This window comes from Columba livia, chromosome 4 (assembly GCF_036013475.1).
Source record: "Columba livia isolate bColLiv1 breed racing homer chromosome 4, bColLiv1.pat.W.v2, whole genome shotgun sequence".
NCBI lineage: Eukaryota > Metazoa > Chordata > Aves > Columbiformes > Columbidae > Columba > Columba livia.
Genome location: NC_088605.1, coordinates 12609113 through 12624605, shown reverse-complemented (window position 1 = coordinate 12624605; position 15493 = coordinate 12609113). Strand labels below are relative to the sequence as shown.

The window sequence follows — 15493 nt, the reverse complement described above, 5'->3', positions numbered from 1 at the left end:
CATTGAGTCGGCTGCATTTCTTCCTCCGTCCGCTCGGGTCTGGAACTCTGATGGGACTTTTCTCTGCAGGAAGAGATGCAGATTTGACTGTGGGACCAGTATGTACCAGATAAATGTTTTCTCCATTGTATTAATACACAGAATTGTGAATGATTGAGAGCAATAATTGACAAAAAAGATGAGAATAATGAGTATTAGTGCGTAACTGAATGAAGAATTAAATGTTCTGCCAGGAAGGTTTGCATTTTCCTTGTTGCTTTCAGGGATTTAAGTTTTAAATAAAACTTCTTCTGTACAACTTCTAGTGAACTGTTCTGAATGGGATCATTTCCCATTGGGATGGAGTGCTCTCCAGAGAGTCCTTTGGAAAATGCTTTTGGGAGATCTTCCTATTGATAGAGCCAAAAAGAAACCACAGAGGGGCCATAACAACACCAGTAATGTTGGATGCAAACAGAAAGACATTTCCAAGGTAATGCAGGAGGACCGATGCACAAAATACTGGGGCAACCTGTCAGAAGAATTGTTCTCCCGTTGGGCTGGGACCGGCAGGAGAGATCTTTGCAGGGGGAGTATGTGTGTTCTTCATACTTGGGAAACTACCGCTTTGAAAACTGCCTCCAAAAAAGAGGCATCCCCACTCCAAAGCCACCATCCTTGTCGCCAGTTTTGAAGACTCTACTCAGAACTCGCAGATTTCCTCTTCAGTTCCTTTTTCGGTGCTTTGTTTTTTTCCCTTCTCTGCCAAGGCTGCTTACATTTCATTGCTGTGCATTGCTTGTAGGCTATTTAGTCTCTATAAAGGATCTGTAGCAGAAAAAGCTCTAATAATGTGAGATGCTCAGTTCTTGTTAGTGCACCTGCCATCTGTGGGAAGGGAATTCTGCATGGGTGGCTGTAGGTGCAAATTGAAAAAAGTGGGGAGGTGATGAAGAAATCGAAGAATGTGAATGTGAATGGAGGAATTGGGTTGTTGAACATTTCTTGCCCTGCAGCATAAAATAATTATTGATGAAAGTTTTACTCCTGAAAAAATCTGTTTTGAGCTTGGTGCACATGGGCTTTTCCATTTGGCATGTAGATTTAACGGCTGTGGAGAAATGCAGCCTCTTTTAGAAAGGGGCCATTGACAATAATGGTGCTAATCTGGAATTTATTTCTATTTCCTGTGAGTTTGGCAGAATAGGCTAGAAAAGCACTGAGCATCCTTTGCTTTTCTCATGATGAGGAGGACTGATGTACACTGCACTTTGGGTTCCTTTGACTCCGCAGAATGGATTATCTGTTGCATTTTCAGGGAGAAGTTACAATAATTGTATTGATTGTCTTTCATTTGACTCTTGATTGAGAGGAATAAAAAGCTTCAGGATTATTGATTTAGTTTTGCACTCAAGTATTTTACTTTTGTTTTCACTTCCCATAGGACCTAATCCCAGGGCCATTTAGGCAGTTATGTGAGGCCTTAATGCAGTCGAGATAATGCAGTTTTGCTCTACAGAAGCCTGAGTCAGCAGAGTCCATGCACCTGTCTCCTTGCTCAGGCATTGATAACTATATCATCTGAGAATAAACCTAAAATGAATTAAGAAAAGTTTAAGCAAATGGATTTGTTTATTCTGCCTTTTTAGGAACTATTATCTTATGCACCTAGATGAATCCTACATAGATCCTTGCTGTATCAATCCCTGTCAGTGACCAGCACCAGAGGGGCAGAAATTTAGGAGATTTTCAAGTGCCAAGCACACCTTGATCTTGTTGCTACTGAAATACCGTATCTCGTGTAGCAGAAATAGTCAGTGCATTGTGCTTTGGAACATCCATGAGTAGGAATTAAACAAAGTTGTCATATTCAGAACTTAAATTTCAGTGTTTAAATGTTATTTTTCTCATCCTTACGCCCTGTTCTGCATGCCTAAATAAAGTGAAGCTTAGACAACACTGACCCAAGCAATTCTGTAGGACAGGCGGTTGAATTGCAGGCTAACTACAGAGGTGATGCCCAGCTTAGAGGATGGAACCAAGAATCCTTTTTCAGTGTCTCAGTGCTTCAGTGTTTGTGTAAAATAGTCTCCTGTAAATGCCAGATTTTATGTTTAATACTGATTTCTCCAATTCCTTTACTCGAAAAAATAATTAAATTAACCTGCAAATATAAACAAAATTTGATTGGGCAGAAATATTTAGGCACAAAACACAGTAAAGCAAACATGTGGTACAAGATAAGCACAGAAATGTGCCATTAAATAAAGCAAGTAAAACTTATTTCATAGATTAGGGTCTGTTGAGCTTATAGACCCCACATAGTATCAATACTACTTCTATATCTGGCAGCTTATGCACTGTGCCTATGTATTAATATGTAATGCTGGTGTGTGCAGGAGGAAAGGAGCAGAGCACATGGATCGTTCGTTTGTATAACACAGTTCCTATGTTTGCTGTAGCATTATTAAAATCACACAATCCTCTAATAATGTAAGTTTGTCTTAGACTTCTTGGCTACATTTTTTCCATCACTTTCAAACATTTTTTGCAGGAGTTACATGGTGCTATTTCCCTTTGCCACCTCATTTTCTTGATGTTGTAGGTAAGGTGTATTCAAAATTATAACAGGAGATTCTTTGGGATAAAGAAGAGACATGTGCATTTAGAATTGTTTTCCGATATTAAATTCAGCTTCCCCTCCACTCTGAAATAGCGCCTTATGCACACCAGAATTTTAGGAAGGCAATTAAATATACTTAAGTCCAGGTCAGGTTTGTTTTCTCAGACAAAGTTGTTTCTCCTGGGATGGTTGGTAGCTAATAACTGAGTCTGGTTCTCCAGTCTTGGCTTTGACTTACTGGATGACCTTGGCAAATCTTTTCTGTATCTTGTCCTCATTTGTAAGATAAAGATAGAGGCAGAGATCCATTGCACAGTGCTTTGACATCTCTTGCTGAAAAATGCTGTGCCATTTCCAAGGTTTTGTTATCATCCAAGTGTGGTCTCGCCAGTGTACTGTTTCCTTGAAAACAATATGCCCTTCTTCAACCTGTTCTCCTTTATTTCCTCCAAAAAAATATTAAGTATATATGCCTTACATCGAGGAACCTTCTAGCACTTTATAAAGATCAGGGGGTTAACATTCTCTCAGTTTTACAGATGTAGCAGTGGAGAATCTGTAAAGACTAAGATCCTTTTTGAAGGTTGTACATCTTCCTCAGTGGTCCAGGTTCCTGTCTCCCAGCAGCTTTAAGCGCCAGACAACTTTGCTACCCTTTGTAAGAGAGAGACAGATGAAAAAGCCATCTGCTGCTTGTGTTTGCTGGGGAGTCGCACGCTGCCCTCAGGTTAGGCTGGATCCACTTTCTCTCACGTTTTCATTTGTTTGGACCACTGCTCTGTGCTGAGCTCAAGTTGATTTAGCTCTTGCTTTTTTGCTCCCCCTCCCAGCAGTATGGCAACCGGACAATTCCAGGTGGGCTGCATGAATTTAAACATATAATCTCTTAATACATACATGCAGAAAGGGAGAGTAAATGTAGATTTTGTAAAGCGTTACTCTTCTACTTGCTTGTTGTCTAAAGCTTGCAACATAGATGAGGAAGAAAACTGCTTTTAGTGAAGAGTACTCACACCTGAGCCACTGGCAGAATGCTGAGGTTTATATAAATCTGTTCATTATGACTCTGTGGGGAATTTCCAAATGTATTAGCATTTTTAGGTCCTCTTATCAGCACTTCAAAGATAAAGCGGTGTGCGAGGAATGCTTCTCCCTTAGCGCGCAGGGTTTTACATACGCTGCGCACCCAAAATAGGTAGGAAAGTCTAAAAGGGGATTTGTAAGCAGATGTTAAAAAATGCAGAGAATGATTTTTCGTATGGTTTTTAATTATGGTTTGTCAGGTGGCTTCTCATAGGAGCGTAATCACAAGCCAGGTAATCACCGATGGTTTATTTAAAGAAAAAAGGAAAGAAGAAAAGGCAGGCTGGGAGGTGTTTTTGTGAGGTGCTGCCGGTGGGGGCTCAGTGTGTCTCTGTCATGTTTATCTCCCTGCTCACCGTCGTCATGGAAGCTTGGAGCCAACTGGGAGATCCTGCTCTGCACGGGACTGGATTACTGACCCTAATGCATGGAAAATTGAATGTATTAAGTGGCAGCCGCATTTTCAACCCTGCGGATTTCACAAGGAATTTGAAACAAAAGGCCAGAGCCCTCTGAGGAGATTTTCATCCCAGGGGGGAGTCTCATTTTTAGAAAACAAATTAGCATCACCATAGAGAAGCAACTTCCAATGACCAAAAATTAGAATATAAAATGAAAGATTTTTTCATTCTCCTGGGTGCTGCTTTCCATCTCTTTTTGCTAGTCGAAGGAGCGCTCTTGTCTTAGATGTAGCTGAGGTGAGCTAAGCTCTGACCTCAATGCACTCGGTTGCACTCGCATTGGAAGTGGGAAAACTAGTGCCAGCAGAATGTCTTGCCAGTCCATGGGTGAGAGATGAAAGAGACTCATTCTTTTATACAGGGCTAACAACAGCAGTCTCTTGATTTATATGTATATAAATTCATTAAAGATCCATGAAAGGAGAAATCTGCAGGAGTTTATCTAGCAGGGACAGATTTTTTTTCCCCCCCTCCTTTTCCTCCTGGTGGTAGATAAAGTATTTCACAGACTTCTAATAAAAGACCTGTGAAAGAAAGCTCAACACCTAAAAAAGCTTGGCTTGCATGTACTTACATGTGGAAAACATGGAAGTCGTGTCCCTCAGAAGCCAGCCAGGAGCTGCGGGGAGAGGGCTCAAAGCTTTGCATTTGGAAATGTAAAGGATGGAACTGCCAGATGTAAGGCATGGACAACCTGCACTGCTCTTCCTAACGCCAGCTCGTGGCCTTTGTCCCACAGACTGGGGTTGCAGCAACGGAGCGTTGTCGCAGGGTGAGGTTGGTGGCAGGTGTGTGTCTGCGGGAGGGATGCACAGGACAAGCCCGGGAGGCTCGTTTTGCCGTTTTGCCCCCAGGGGCGATGGCAGAATAGCTCCTGCCAGGGAATTCTGTGGGGACTGTGTGCTGAATTCATGCAAAATGTCTTTCCCCTACCTTTTCCTGTGATAGATGCTGTCCCCTGAGTTCAGTGTACATCTTTTGAACTTCTCTAAGGAGCTGTTTTAGCCTCGTTGCAAACGGTAGCAGATTTATAAACTAACAAACCTATACTGATGAGTGTGTTCTCCTTAAGCCTAGCTATCCAAACATAATAATACTCTGCAGATTTTTCCCTGAAGGACGCCTGTATAGCCTGTCACTTCAGAAGATATGCACTAAGACTGAAGCAACACTTCATTATAAAGAATAAGCAGATTTTAATGATAGCTGTTGTCTTACGAGCTTTTGCAAGTGAAGCATGCATTTTGATGCAACCAAACCAAGAACGGACCCAGTACTGTCACTGCTTTTTGAATTTTTGGTGTGGAAAAATACAAAAAATATGTACAGTTACGGGGTTTTATACACAAATCACTTTATAAATATTAAATAATTAGTCTTTATGAAATCTATACTCAAAGCTAAACTTGTCCCAGGGCCTCTCCTCACCGTTCAGATTGTTTCTTAGTTTCTGTCATACCAAAGTAAATAATGCAGTGCTCTATATTGATTTATTTTTGATGGTATAGTACCTGGTAAGATTACAGTATGGGAATCAAATAGGTAACTACTTAATTTATTTTAGAGGATTAAATGCTACAGGATCATTCAGTACATTTTTGTGTAAGTCTATGTGTGGGCATGTGTCTCTTTGTACAATTTACAATACTGACACAGCAGTTTACCCACCAAAAGCTCTAGTTTTGGATACTCTGTAGGACATAATAGGAATCTTTTATTGCAAAGGTGGTGGAAAAATACCCTTTTTGTGCTCTGTAGACTGTACACTCAAAGGTCACGCTTGTCAAGAACAGCAGCTTTATTTTTGCAGCACAAGTGAAGTGTTTCATCCTGGTTTATGCATTTTACTCTGAGGAGTGAGTTGTGATGTGACTTTGCACCGTTTCAATTTGGGAAGCGTTGGGTGACACACGCTGCAGCCCACGGGGGCGCAGGCAGAGGGGAACAAAACACCCTGGCGTGGTTTTGGTAAAGAAAGATGCTGAATCACTGTCTGCCCTGACTAAATCTCCTCCAGCAACACAGTTATGATTAAGAGATGGTAACTTCTCAACTGCTCACTAGCATGAGCTTACACTAATAATGGAAAGTAGGATAGGCAAAACACTGCACATGGTAAGATAATAATGGGAAATTATGACAGGAGAGAAAATGAAACAGAGCTCTTTTCTCCAGTGCCAAAGCTATAAGGGAACATTGGAGAAAAAAAGAAACAAAAAGCGCCAACAAAAATGTGCACTGTGATTACCATGGCAAAAAAGCAGAGATGCTGGCGCTCCTGTGTGTGGACCGGGAGAAGACAGTGGTGACAAATGGACTCGCGACAGCCCCCCAGACATTTGCAGCTGATTAGAACCACCACAGATGAGCAGCTGTCATGCCGATGAAATATCACAGAACTGAAATGAATTTACAGCTGGTTGGGGTGCCACCCCTCCTACTTCACTTTTATCACTGCTGCTCCAGGCTCCTTCTCTTTACCTAGTCAATGAGTCTCTCTATCTCCCTGCATGCATCCCATTTAATTAGGTTCGCTTTAAACCGAAACAGGGCTCAGATTCTGTAAGCCTGTGTTTTGTATGGTGGCGAGGTGTGGAGCAGACTCAAACTGTTCTTCCCCAAGCACAGCTGGGTAGGTTATCACTGATACAAATGAGATGATCAGCTAATAGCTACAAAAGTTTGGAGAACACTAGCTTTCAAAAAATTGTGGTATCTCTCTGCTTTCTGCTTTTCATTTGTCTCACCCTTCTTTTCCACGCTCTTTTTCCTCTTGTCCTGTATAGGAAGCTTGTTAATATTTTGTTCAGCTACCAGAATGAGGTTGCAAATAAGGGATATACTTCTCCTGAAGTAGCTGTATACTTAAAAAATATATACCTATGTACACAAAATTCCGAGCCTTGGTATAACATGTGTAAAATATATTTGCAGATCATTTAGCTCAAGCCGTGGTGTGAAAGGTAATTCTAGTTGACTGCTGGTAAATAGGAAGCGTAGTCTCTCATTTTCTGCTTTCAATGCTGAGCTATTAATGGAATCTGCAACTTCTTTTTTTTTTTTCCTTTCCGGTCTCTATTTTTTCCATTATTCTCTAGTTTTAGCTGCTTCTAAATCCAAACCAATACTCTGGATTTAAAATATTGCCTCCAGGAGCAGAAAGTCTTTTCCTGTAGGATGGATGTTTTGCTCTTGAGTCTATTAATTATGGCCTTTTCTTTCAACGGGAATAATTGTGTTATTAATAGTCTTTTCATGAACAGAAGAAAGGCCTCTTTGGAAGGAGAATGCTCTTGCTTCACAAAAGGTTTCTGATAGCCTTAAGGTGGATTTATCTGTTGGAGCCTTGGCTAACCTTCATATTAAACAGACAGAAACAGTTTAGGGAATTTGGGGATGTGAAGCAAATTAGAAAATAAATTAAAAGCATTATAGCTCAATAGTACAAATTAATGCAGCTGCCGTAAGCTTCATCCTGAGAGAGTTGTCAATATCTGCAAAGCTCCTGCTACGGGGAAGAAAATTAATGTGTATTTTAACATTTGTGTTTTGCCCCACAAGAAGCAATTTGGAGGAGTCCCCTGTAGCTTTGATGGCTTTCCTTATCTTAACTCCTTCCACACCAGTGCCCTGGGTGTCCCCTGGGGGCTGCAGAGCCAAGGGGCCGACAGCCCATCCTGGGCAAAGCCTGTTGTGAGGCAGCCTGCTGGAACAGCTGCTGGTGACAGTGCTCATGTCCTGGCTTCCCTCTGCAGCCACTTCCCCGGCTCCCGGCTGTGCAGGTTGTGGCAGGCTCGGTCCAGCGATTTCTCTGTCTTGCAGATGAATAGTTTGGGGATACAGGCAGCAGCTGAGTCTGCGTCTACAGAACAAAAGTCTCTTCTGTTCTGCTGTGGTTTTGTTAGTGTTGGTGGGAGAAGAGCACTAACCTGCTCCCCTCTGCGGGGCCCTTCCCGCGGCTGCAGCGCTTGGTGCCAGCTCCTGTCAGCGGAGGTTTTGGTGTTGGCTCTCTCCTGCCTGACACCTGGCTGGAGGCTCTACCCAGAGATCAGAGAAGGCACTGGCAGGTCTCTTCTTAGTTACAGAACAGAGAGAGGAGTGCTGCTCATCCTCAACCAAGAGGAGACAAACCTTCCAAAGCAGAAAAGAGTAATGCAGCAGGAATTCTGTCTTTGGCATGAACAGAGTCATGTGGAGTGGTTACATGAGAATTGAGGATAATAGAAAAAAACATATTAAATTGCTGATTAAAATTAGATTCTGTGTTCTCTGGTACTCTTTAATATAAACAGGAATTGAAAACTCTTGTTGCTGTTGTATTTATATTCTAGTTGCAGTGGGCACTCTTAGTCAGATCTAGTCCATGGTGTTCTGAGAACTGTGCGAACACATGGTAAATGAGGAATTATCTTCTGTGGAGTTTGTGATTTTGATCAAAATAAGATGTTTCAAAGCGTATGAAGGGATGGAAAGTGGTGAGGGCAACCATGATATGGCCCATAGCTGGCTAGGCAGAAATTGGTCCCTGCAACAGTACGCAGGAGATGGTGTCTGGCCACAGTTAAGTGTTAACCTCTAAAAATATAGATTTTATAGAGGAACCTTTTCAGCTACTCCTGAGACAGCGTTCCTAGGGCTACATGTGTGAGAGGAGAGCCTGAGGTGCCAGAGGACAAATGGCTATTTGAGGTTGCCCTTATTGGTAGGCTGGAGCACACAAGACAAGTAGTGGAAACACAGGCTATGCAGATGTCCTTGAATGAGAGACAATGGAGAGCCTTCAAGGATAAGAGTGATGTGTCATGGCTTTATGATGGTCCTCATGGAGATGAGCTGGGTGTTATGACAATGGCAAGAATGCGTGCTGGGTGCGTGCTCCTCCTCCCTGAGGAGGAGGATGCATTCTGTGGCAGAGTATGGCAGCAGAAGATCTGGAGAAAATTTGGTAAGTTTAACTCATTTTCTGAAATCTATGAGGAGACGTCTCAGAGACCTTGTTCCACGGTTGTACATAAGATGGATGCTTTTCTAAATTTTAGCTTTCTGGCTCTTTTTAGGGATTTTTGTGTGGTAATTTTTAATAAATATAACTACTTCCTGTCTTTAATGCATTCTGCTACTCTTTAAACCTGAGTTCTAGTTCTCACACTGTGAAACAGATGACAGGATGCTTCTGGCAGAACATGACTTGCCTCCAGAGCGAACAAGGAAACTCACAATCTTGAAAATCTTCCCTTTGCCTAATTTGTTCTTCCTTGTTCTCAGTACATGTTTCTCCTGTAGTCTTCTCTTTATCCAAACCATGAGAGAGGAAGAACGTTAGCTTTGTCTTTCTGCCTTCTTCAAGGTACTCAGTGAACTTTGGATGCCTTGTAATTTGGATGCCTGTGTGAGGAGTAGCGTATGGGCAAGGAAGATGAGGAATTGCATGTATGGGGAGAAAGATGGAACAGAGGATCTGCAACAAAGTTGGACTGAAAAATTCTTATCAAGTGAAAGCTCATTTAGGCATAACTCTGCACCTGGTATGTGACCTAAACTTCTTGCAACCTCTGCTACAAAACTAGAAAAATACCATCTGGGCAATATGTTTGAGCTCCAAACATATTAATGGAGTAAGGATGCCTAACATGTGACAGCGGGTGCTAATATCTTTATTCTGCTGCACCTGAGACCCTGACATTCCCCTTCTAGGGCTGCTGAAAATGCAGGTCAATTAAAAGGAGCAGAGTTCTCATTTTTGATCCTGTATTTAATTCCCTGCAGCTATTATTGCCTTGAGGGAGTGGGGGAAAAGTGGAGAAGATAATTAGACTTGACCTTGTGCTGTGGACTTGTGCAAACTGTTGAATTACCGATGAACACTGTCAAAGCTTGGTTAGAAAGTGGGGGGAGGTGGGGTGGGATGACACAACCCATTGTAAAGCATGTTGCTGAATATGCAAGAGAAGAAAAATTGAAATGGAAAGGACAAGAGGGAAGCTGAAAACAAATACTGAGGCCAGCTCTGTAAGTGCGATGCTGTCAGGAGTTAATGCCTTTTTCTTTTTTGTTGTCAGAACATCAGCGATAATAGGACAAAATGGTACTTACTGCAGAGAAACAATTAAGTTGGGCCTTCACAGACTAAATGAATAAAAAAAAGAGGGAAAAAGATAGGAATTACAGTAAGGGAACATGTTATAACAGAACTTGTGGTGGCTGAGCAGCAGCCGTACATCAAATAGACGGAGCAGAGCAACTGATTCTGATCAGCTTTGCTGTTTCTTTCCCGTTTCTCACTGCACATTCTCTCACATTATCCCACTATTAGCATTACCGGCTTCCATTTTGGTGTGGATTACAATGGCTTGAATAAGTCTTTTTTGGAAACCATCTGGCCTTAGACATCAAAGAACAGCTGAGGATAGAGCTGGCTTTTAGTGTAGCTAAAGTTCACGTCTGTATAAAATAAAATGGAGCAATGCCCACATTGATGCTGACACGGCGACACTGAGCCTTGGGGAATTCAATTTCTCATTTTTGGTTTCTTTGCCTTCAGCCTCTCCCCCTATTAGGGATTCTGGGCCAAATGCTGTTCACCTTGCTTGTGTGAAAGTAGTTTTTGATATCAGGAGGATTCTTTGCTTGCATCGTTAGACCATGCAGTCTGTGTCCTAAATGTACGCATTGTTCAGCAACTAGGGGTGAAAGGAAAAGAAGACGATATGAAACCCACTATAATTAGAAATTTTGCTATGATGTAATTGTTACTAGATGTTTTTTGTTGTTGTTGTTTGTCTGAGTCTTTGTGGCACTGGAAATCCAAAATCAAAAGCAGTTCAGCAAAAGGAAACATTCCAGAAAACACTTCAAAGGCTGAAACCACAGAGCTGGATTCTGCTTTTGATTCTAGAGGTGTAAATCTAGAGCACTGTGGGCATCTTCCAGATTTATGTGGCTGACACAAACAACTGTACTCAACCTGTGAAATGGTACTGATCATTGTTTTCAAGACCAGGCTGTGTGCAAGAGGGAGAATTTGAAAACCTGACATGATTTATGAAAATGTATTAATTTCCTGAATTCCTAGGACTTAGCAGTAGCATTACAGCTCAGCTGGAGCTGTAACGTGAAGTTATAAAATTTCAAAGGCGGCATTAACAGGCAGAGTGCTTCCAAGAACCAACATACGGTGGTTGTATTCCCTGTGCATTGGTCCATGGAAAGAGCAGTGCCATGACTCCTTTCCCCTTCCCCTTCCCCTTGCCCTTCCCCTTCCCCTTCCCCTTCCCCTTCCCCTTCCCCTTCCCCTTCCCCTTCCCCTTCCCCTTCCCCTTCCCCTTCCCCTTCCCCTTCCCCTTCTCCTTCCCCTTCCCCTTCCCCTTCTTTCCTGCTCTCCTCTCCTGGGATTTTGGTGCGCTAGGCATTGCTGGTCTGGCCCAGCCCTGCTGTGCAGAGGACATAGAAAGATCTGTCATGGTCATACCCTCTTCTGGCTTTGGAAGATGCAAACAGAAGCTGGGAATGCCCTGGCTTGCTGATCATCCCTTTCTGCTTCAGTTTCTGGAAGTGCGAGTAGCTGTGGCCTCTGTGTACTGTGAAGCAAACAGAATTGTATTTGTGTTTCTGCTTTAGTAACGAGCTGTGCTGTCAAAACAGAGCAAATGGGGAGTGAGCAATGAGAGAGGAAACTAATCCCCTGTTTATACCAAATCAACTTCCATAGCTCTCTCAGAGGACAAAGTGAAGGCAAGGGAAGAGGGTCCTGCAAAAACGTTTCAATTACTTTATGAAGTAACTGTAAACGTTCCTCTTTAAAATTTGCTAAGCTTCATTGATTTAACATTGCGCTCAACATGGGAATTTTCCTCCTGAGCAGCTAGGTTACATTACACCTGACCTCTTTCGTCTCTTTCCTTTATTTTTCAAGAGTGACTTTTTAATAATGATATGCAAAACAAAATGAGATTCACTTTTGTAAGTGCTCTCTCTACATTCCTGTATTCTTTGGCCATTGAAGTAATTGCTTGTAGGAGACAAATATGTTAAAGTTATTAAAAAAAACCCTTTAAGTACAGTGTATTCAAACTCATGTCCTTATCCTGAACAAATCTATTTTTAAGATAAAGTGCTGTTGCATACAGTCTCACATTTAACAAAATGCCATGACCTATAAATATTCCAGTGAATATTAAATGAAATAGGGATCGGGTTGGATGAGCTCTAGTATTTTGTACTTCCTCCATGGACTCTCTGAAAGTTAATCCAAACCCTGCTTCCCTTGGGCTGCCAAGGTAATGAGGAGCAGGAAAAAGACAAAAAAGGAAAAAAATAAGAAAAAAATCTGCAGCAAACTGCATGGTGAAAGATTATTACAGAAGGGAACGAAGTGCTAAAAGGAGAGGTTAAAGTCACTGCCCAGCTACAATGCAGGTTTATATTAACACCTGGATTATCTAATGAAAGTGGGATGAGAGAAATATGTGTGAGACATGTAAGTGTGATGTAAATATAAATCGTATGAATATCATCCTACATCTAAGGAGGTAGCAGTGCTTTAGATACATTAAAGATTATATACAAGATATATTGTGGTATTAGAAGTATTGCATGGGTGAATTATCTAAATCCCAGATGTGCCGTGGCTACTGGGCCAGTGGTGGAGCTGGGATCGACTGCCAGTAACCTCAGCATGAGGGGCCGGAGGGTCTGTCTGTGCTGAGGGCAGAGCTGGCAATGGGCTCCCTGCACGCAACCTTCACCAGGGTGAAGTTGCAGATTGTATACAATCAATTAAGATAGAAAATAACCTTCTGAATGCTGAAGATTTTTTCACTCTCTTGTGTTTGAGTTGTTCTGGCATGTGTCTGGAGTGTGCGCTGCCTGAAGGGGGAATTTTCTCTGATCTCCTGGCTGGGAGTGACACTGTTGCTGTGACATTTCTCTGCATGTCTGTGGCCCTGTGGTTAGATGGCTGTCAGCAAATGGTATGAAAGGGGTATTCATCAGCTTGGCGCTGAGGAACCAGATTTCATACTTGTCTACCTCTTTCAAAAAGAAACAGGTTGTGATTCTGAATCAGCTTGTGGAGGCTTCGTTTCTTTTCTGGAGACTTCACCACCTGTGGATGTGTTCAAAGTTGACTTGTCTCCCCAGGCCATAATTTACTTTCTGAATGCTCCCCGGGAGTTGTGCCTCTGAAGGTGAGGGAAGGATAGATACCTGCTCTAGTTATTCCAGACTGTTTTGCTGTTGTTTAATGGATGACCTTCCAGATTTGGCCTTTCTGGGAACTGACTCCCATTTTTCCTTGCACCTTGAGCCCTTCAGAGCACTCCAACACACCATAGATACTGTTGCTTGACCTGTTACTGTAAATCAGCTGGGCCCTGGTGACTTTCTGTGAGTGCTTCATCATGAGTCTCAGCCCTCAAGTTATCCCCTAATTGCATCACAGACATCTCCAGGCAGATCTCTGATTCAACTGACTGCACCAGCTTGCTATCTGCTTTGTTTTTCAATGATGCATTAGTATGCCCAAACCAGAAATACGCTTGAAGTTTTAAATTGGTTGCTAGTCCTGGAGAAAGCTTGGGTTTTGTTCATCTTAAGATGTCATTTACTGTCTGTCTTTTTTTTTTTTTTTTCAAATCAGAATATATTTTACTTGATAATTTGATCAACGCTGCAGCAGCAAAGGCCAGCCAGTGCCTCATTGCCTGTTGTGCCCTCTGGTTTGAATAGTAACAGCACATTTTCATGCTGAGTTTAGATGAATTGGCTCCTGCCTGTGTGCGCTGGGTAATGTCCTTTCATATTCTTGGCAGTGGTAATGAATACGATTTTGAACACAGCTTGCAGATGTTAAGGCTTATTGTAGGAAAAACCCTCACAAAAACTTTAAGCTCCTAATATGTGCCTAAAAGCCAAAGAGGGTATCAGAATTAAGGTACTAATTCAGTTGCTATTGGTTGCTCGGTAGATCTGTAATTGCCTGTACAAGCACTTAAATGTGTTTGGTGATAGGTGACTTAACTTTATAGTTCCCAGATTGCTATTTTCCTGGCCTTTTGTCCATACATAAGAGAACTTTGTCAGTCTGCTTGCTTTTAGACCTGCATTCATCTTCTAAATCCTGCATATCTTCTTGAACTTTGGTGGTGTTCTTGCATCTTAATTAAGGGAAAGTTTGACCTGGTTGGGTTTTTTTTTTCCTTTTTTCCCTGAAGTAGCAAAACAGTTGTTCCTGATACCATGATTTACTCTACAGGAAATCCTAAAAAAACATACCAAACAACCCAAACAACAAAAAAATCCAAGTCCCCAGGACCCTACTAAAATGTCTGTTGCCGAAAGACAAAGTATTTTCCGCCTTGTGATTTATTATTTGTTTGCAAAACCAGAAACTGAAAAACCCTTTGCAGTGTAAAAACTGTCGACTTCTTATTTTAGCAGATGTATTTCTGAAGAGTAACACAAATTACAAACAAATAACAAGTCTCCCTTTTTGAGGAATTACTGCGATTTGCAGATCCTGTTTGATTTTACAGCAGAGTAATGCTATTGAAAAGCCGGATTTAACACAGACATTTAAGAGGGATTCTGTGTGTTGGGTTTTTTTGGCCTTTTTTTTTTTTTCTTCAAGAGAGATGTTTATTTCAGCTGTGGATTTAATCCTTCCTTCAAAGAGATCTGGGGGATAAAGTAAACGCCAGAGCAGCACAGCGGGTTTCTACTGTACTTTACTCTTTGTTGCTGCAGCGCTAAACAAGGTTCTGTTAATGTGGTGGTGCAGGTGAAAATGCTGGGACTTCATTAACAGTCCTGCTGATGAAGTGTGAACCAGAATAAAATCCAGTTCCTCCTCTGTTTGCTGAGTTGGATTTGCAGGACCAGCAGAAGCAGAAAGCAGCATGCCCTGCTCATGTTATTCCACTGAACAGATTTCATTCACTGAGCAGATTTCACTCAGGCTCTACAAGGGCAGTAGAATACAAGAAAAATAGCAATAAAATGTGAAATCTTTATGTAGTCACATTTCTGAGCAAAACCAAACATCTGAGACCTTCAAAGTGAGACTTCACAGGCAAATTACAATGGGTCATCTGTGCTGTAGCCAAAATATACGGAGAAAAATAACTTGAGAACGACACATTAACAAGGAAAAGGCAAGGAAATGAACACATGGTTTTACCTTGTAGCCTGTGTAATTTAGCACAGTGTCAGAGAAGGGGGTCAGACCCTGACACAGGTGTGTGTGCTTGTGCTGGTGCCTGGTTTGCTGCCTCCTTAACGCCAGCATGTGTAAGACGGATGGTCTTGTGGCCAAAGACCTCATCACAGTATCACACAGTATGCTTGGGAT

At 41.9% G+C, this 15493-nt stretch overlaps 1 protein-coding gene across 6 annotated transcripts in view; it reads left to right on the top strand.

Annotated features, from left to right (window-relative positions):
* The window catches only part of SORCS2 (sortilin related VPS10 domain containing receptor 2), a 558746-nt gene that overhangs the window by 67150 nt on the left and 476103 nt on the right, over positions 1–15493 (top strand). The window lies entirely within an intron of this gene.